Source organism: Gekko japonicus, unplaced genomic scaffold (assembly GCF_001447785.1).
Source record: "Gekko japonicus isolate JY-2015 unplaced genomic scaffold, Gekko_japonicus_V1.1 scaffold1391, whole genome shotgun sequence".
NCBI lineage: Eukaryota > Metazoa > Chordata > Lepidosauria > Squamata > Gekkonidae > Gekko > Gekko japonicus.
Genome location: NW_015168692.1, coordinates 253865 through 259386, shown reverse-complemented (window position 1 = coordinate 259386; position 5522 = coordinate 253865).

Below are 5522 nucleotides of genomic sequence, written 5' to 3'. Positions count from 1 at the left end.
TTCAATCAGACTAACAACTCCTATAGCCACAAAGCCATTCTCAATAAACCATCTTAACACTCGTATATCCATTCTATTTGTTTAAGCAACTGATAATCTATCCCTATCTGAGCTGCTATGATTATATCCATTTTAAATTGATTTTGAACCTAAAGAACCTAAAGGAAAAAAAAACATTAACAAACAAAACCCTATAGCTCTGCTTTCTTTAGATCATAATTTTCTAACTTCCTTCTCCCCCTTTTTTTCTTTTTCACCCCTTATTTGTTTTTAATTAATATTTATTTTTATTTTATTTTTGTTCTTTAAATAAAGGTATAGTTATCTAGTAGTTAACTCTTAACATGAAATTCAGATCTTAAAACTCCTATCGTTGTTATTATAGATACTTTTCAATACTGAATATTGAAAATAACCCATCAAATCTTCAATAGTCAATCAGAAGACCTGGTGGGCAAAATATTTGTACTTCAGGCCCGTAGTCAAGATTTTTTTTTCTTGGGGGGCATTTAAATTTTAGGGGGAACATAAGTTACTTAGAGGAGCTGCGGTGGCTCAAGTGGTTAAGATGCCGAACTGCAGGGGGTGGAAGGTTGGTAGTTCAGCAGTTCGAGACCCGAGTGGCCGCATGACAGAGTGAGCTCCCGTCTCTCATTCCAGCTCCTGCCAACCTAGCAGTTCGAAAGCAAGACATTGCAAGTAGATAAATAGGTACCGCTTCGGTGGGAAGGTAACAGCGTTCCGTGCACCTTGGTGTTTAGTCATGCTGGCCACATGACCACGGAAACGTCTTCGGACAGCGCTGGCTCTTCGGCTTTGACACGGAGATGAGCACCGCAACCCTAGAGTCGGATTCGACTGGCTTTCGAGCAAGAGAACCTTTACCTTTTACCCTGTTTTACTCCCTTCTGGGGACTGAAAGCACCTTACTGCAAATTAAATAAAGGTAAAGGTTTCCCTTGCTCGAAAGCCAGTCGAGTCCCCCACCGCCAGGCCCTGCCCCAGCCAATGATCAGCTAGCTGGCAGGGGGACTTACCAGTAAAAAGAGGAAGACCCAGGCCATGTTGCCAGCGTCACAGCACAAGTGATGTCATCATGCCAGCGACTTCTAGGCAATGCTCTGGTATTTGGGCAAAAACTCTATGGTAGAAGCCAATTTCACCCTAGAGTTTTTGCTCAAATACCAGAGCAGTGCCTGGAAGTCGCTGGCATGATAATGTCACTTCTTGTGTGGTGCCAGCCATGTGGCCTGGGCCTCCCCAGGCTCCATCCCAAAATCTCCAGGAGTTTTCCAACCTGGATCTGGCAACCTTACCCCCACCAGTGGGCGGGGCAGACCTGGCAGTCCTAGGGTGGCATGAACTTTACAGTTCATAGACTTTTCGTTCAGGATGTTGGATGGCAAAAGAAACCGTGGCACAAGAGCTTGTAATGGTTCCAGCTTCACACGATGGTTCACAGAGATGGTACCGGTGATTTCTACACTATTCCCACAATAGGACAACTGCTGGAATACTTCAGAGGTCCAAGCATCTTAGAATGAGTAAGTCAGTAATCTGATTCAGTCTAGGTCAGCTCCTTAGGTCCTCTTAAAGTGGAGGCAGCATGTAAATTGAGGCTCCCAAATAAGTATTCCGTGTCAAGCATGCGTGAGGAAATGTCTGCATTTTACCTTTGATTTCGCAAGGTGATGGAGAAACTGGAACTTGGGGTCCACCGAGGCTTCGCCTGCTGTTCTTCCCGGTGTTTCTTGGGATACTTTTCCATCCTTTTCCCTGTCGGGTGGGTGCTTTGGTTCTCCCTTAAAGCCAGCGTTCTTAACACAGACCAAGGACAGAATCAGCACCCCTACCACTGTTGTTATTATACAGGCCAAGAGGCACGCCAGGAAAATATTCAGCAAGGACCAGGGGCCTTTGTGTCCTCCCCAAGTAAACTAAGGAACAAAAACAGAAGAATTATCGGCCAGTTTGACTGTAAAGAACTGGGCTGCAGTTCTAGAATCTGAATCTCAGAGTTGGGAGGGGCCCTACAGACCATCTAGTCCAACCCCCTACCTAATGCAGGACCAGCCTCAAGCATCTCTGACAAATATTCGTCCAGCCTCTTCTTGAAAGCTGCCAGTGAAGGGGGGCTCACCACCTCCCTAGGCAGCTGATTCCACCTTTGAGCCACTCTGACCCTGACATTTTTTTCCCTAATATCCAGCCGATGCCTTTCTGCATGTAAATTAAACCCATTGCTTCGGGTCCTGTCCTCTGCTGCGAACTGGAACAGCTCCTTGCCCTCCTCCAAATGACAGCCTTTCAAATATTTAAAGAGAGCAATCATGTCCCCCCCTCAATCTCCTCTTCCCCAAACTAAACATTCCCAAGGCCCTCAAGCCTTTCCTCGTAGGGCTCAGTCTCCAGACTGTATATTGCTACAGCACTGTTATATAATTGGGTTTGGTGTGGATAACAACCTTAAAGATGACTGAGGCCTGCCTGATTTCATGTACAAGCCCTGCTCACAATGTTACAGTGAATGCACATTACGGTTGCCAGGTCACTCCCCCCAAAAAGAGTGTCACTCTTCTGGGTCACGTAGGCACGTCGCGTTTATTATCAGCGTTCCTCCCCACTCCTGGTAAGTTCACCCTGTGTCCCCCACCTGGAGGACCTGACCAAAAAATCACAGTGGTAGGAACCAACTAGAAAGATGCACTGTAAGAGACGTCCAATATCTAATTGTTTTAATTAGATATTGGACATCTCTTACTAATTGTGTGTCTCTCTACCCCTTCCCACCAACACATATTAGTGACATCTGTGTCACACACACACACACACACACACGTGCGTTTGTGTCTTTTGCCTTGAAAATCCCATGAGGTTGCCATAAGTCGGCTGCAACTTGACAGCTGTCAAATCATAGTGGACTTGTGGTGGCCCCGTAGGGTTTTCAAGGCAAGAGACATTCAGAGGTGGTTGGCCGTGGCCTGCCTCTGCGTCACAACCCTGGACTTCCTCGGAGGTCTCCCACCCAAACACTAACCAGGGCCGACCCTGCTTAGCTTCCGAGATCTGATGTGATCAGATTAGCCTGGGCTATCCAGGTCGGGGCATGTATTTACATTATTCACAGGGCTATTTTTGGGCAGGAACGCACAGGAACGGAGTTCCGGCTGGCTCCCAAGTTGGCCATGCCCAGCAGGAACTCATTAGCATAATAGGCCACACCCAACAGCAGAAACTCATTAGGATTGGCTACAATTAGGGGTGTGTGGCCTAACATGCAAAAAGCCCTGGGTTTTGACAACAAACAAGGTAAAGAGAATAAGAAGCAAAAGGTAGGTGTGGCTGGATGACCAACCTTCTGGTAACATGGGGGTGTGGCCTAATATGCGAATGAGTTATGCTGTCAGGGTGTGGCCTAATATGCCAATGAGTTCCTGCTGTTGGGTGTGGCCTATTATGCTAATGGGTTCCTGCTGGGCTTTTTCTACAAAAAAAGCCCTGATTATTCATATATATATATATATATATTTAAAAAGAAGCGACGGATGTGAAATCTTCTGATTCCCAGCCTCTAAATACTTATAAAAATGGTAAGTCCTGCACTGTCTGTGGGAAATTATCAGGCATTTGGCCATTCTGACTCTAAAAAAGAGTTGCAGACCTAGCGAGCAGCTCCCAATGATCTCCCAGTATGGATGACCTGGGCTAGCCCGACCATGTCAGATTTCAGAAGCTAAGCAAGTTCAGCCCTGGTTAGTGCTTGTATGGGAGACCACCAAGGAAGTCTGGACTTGCTACACAGAGGCAGGCCATGGCAAGCCACCTCTGAGCATCCCTTACCTCAGAAAGCCTAGGGGGTTGCCATAAATCAGCTGCAATTTTACGTCACTTCCCCCCACCATCAAGAATAGTACTTTATCTAGAGTCCAGTGGCACCTTTAAGACCAACAAAGTTTTATTCAAGGTCTCAGCTAGGCCTTTCTCAAGGCCTGGCTGCCATGGGAGTGGGGGTGACTCTGGAATGTTAAGTTTCATTTCTGCTGTGTCTCCTATGTTTCTATTATCTCTGTATGACCTTCGGTGCCTGGTGTAATCTTTCTCTTGGGAAAAGTAGCTGGTTACTTTGATGAGCTTCTACCTGACCCCTGATTGGCTCTGGGCCATCAGGGGGCCTCCTTGTAGGGTTGCTAAGTCGTTCCTCAGCTGCAGCGGGGGACTCCCGGGAGAACGGGCCTCTGGGGCGAGGGTTTCCCCACCCCCCGGGGGGACTTGGCAAGCCTACCTCCTTGACTAAAGTATATCTGTTTGCTGTGTGCACTTTTCTTCAGTTCTAACACAAAATGGTTAAGATATCTGCATATTCTCAGTGTCTCAATAAACTTTACACCTTTGAATGAAAGTTGTTGGGAACTGATTGCTGTAGGAGGTCTGACACAAGGTATGAGCGTCCCTGAGCATGCACACTTTTTCAAATACATTGGAATGGTAGGTAAGGTTCAAACTCATAGACAGAGGCTGAACAGCAGACTAACATGTACCATGACGAAGATGTGCAAAGACAAACTAACCAACAAGCTAAGGTTATAAGGTCAACAGTCGTAAAGCACTAAATAGGTCGAAATAGCAGATAAATGTGCAAAGGTATATTTTCTAATTGTAGGAAGTAAACTTGTTACCTCCCTCCAGGTATGAAACAATTTTTAATCCGGGTTGCCATCCTCTTCATTGGGCAGATTCCGGTGCCTTTAACAGACACACGAGTGGAGAAAGCCAAGCAGCTGAAGAATTCCCTATCATTGCTTCACTGCGCCAGGAGACTCTGCATCACTACGCCTCCCCTGTTGAATTTTGGTCTGCTGGATGATGGCTCAACACCCAGGACTCCCAAGAGAAAAATAATCAACCGCTCCAGAACTGACCCTGCCACCGTGGCAAATTGTGGCTTTCGTTCTCAGTCGCTGCATTATTAAAAAGAAATGTGAGTGGCTGCCATTTTTTGGTACTTTGGAAAAGAACAAGCTGGTTTCAATCTGCCCAGTGAAGAAAAGTTCCTCTTTCTGCTTAGCTTCTCAGGTTGCTCAAATTCACTGGTCCCAACCACAGTTGCCCAACCAAAGTGGGAAGGTGTTTCAGCCAGAAATATTGGTTAACTCACTCTTTGGCAGTTAAACACCAATACTGTAAGGCTCCAACACAGGTATATTAATGTGCTGTCCCAATGGATGTGCTGGTGTAGTGGTTAGGAGCATGGACTCTAATCTGGGAGAACTAGGTTTGATTCCCTACTCCTCCACATGCAGCTGCTGGTGTGACCTTGGGTTAGTCACAGTTCTCTCAGAGCTGTTCTCTCAGGAGCAGTTCTCAAAAGAGCTCTCTCAACCCCACCTACCTCACAGGGTGTCTGTTGCGGGGATGGGAAGGGAAAGGAGACTGTCAGCCACTCTGCTGCACTACCGACCTTCCGGTCTGCAGTTCAGCGTCTTAACCACTTGAGCCACGACAGCCCCTTACATCTGAGGAGG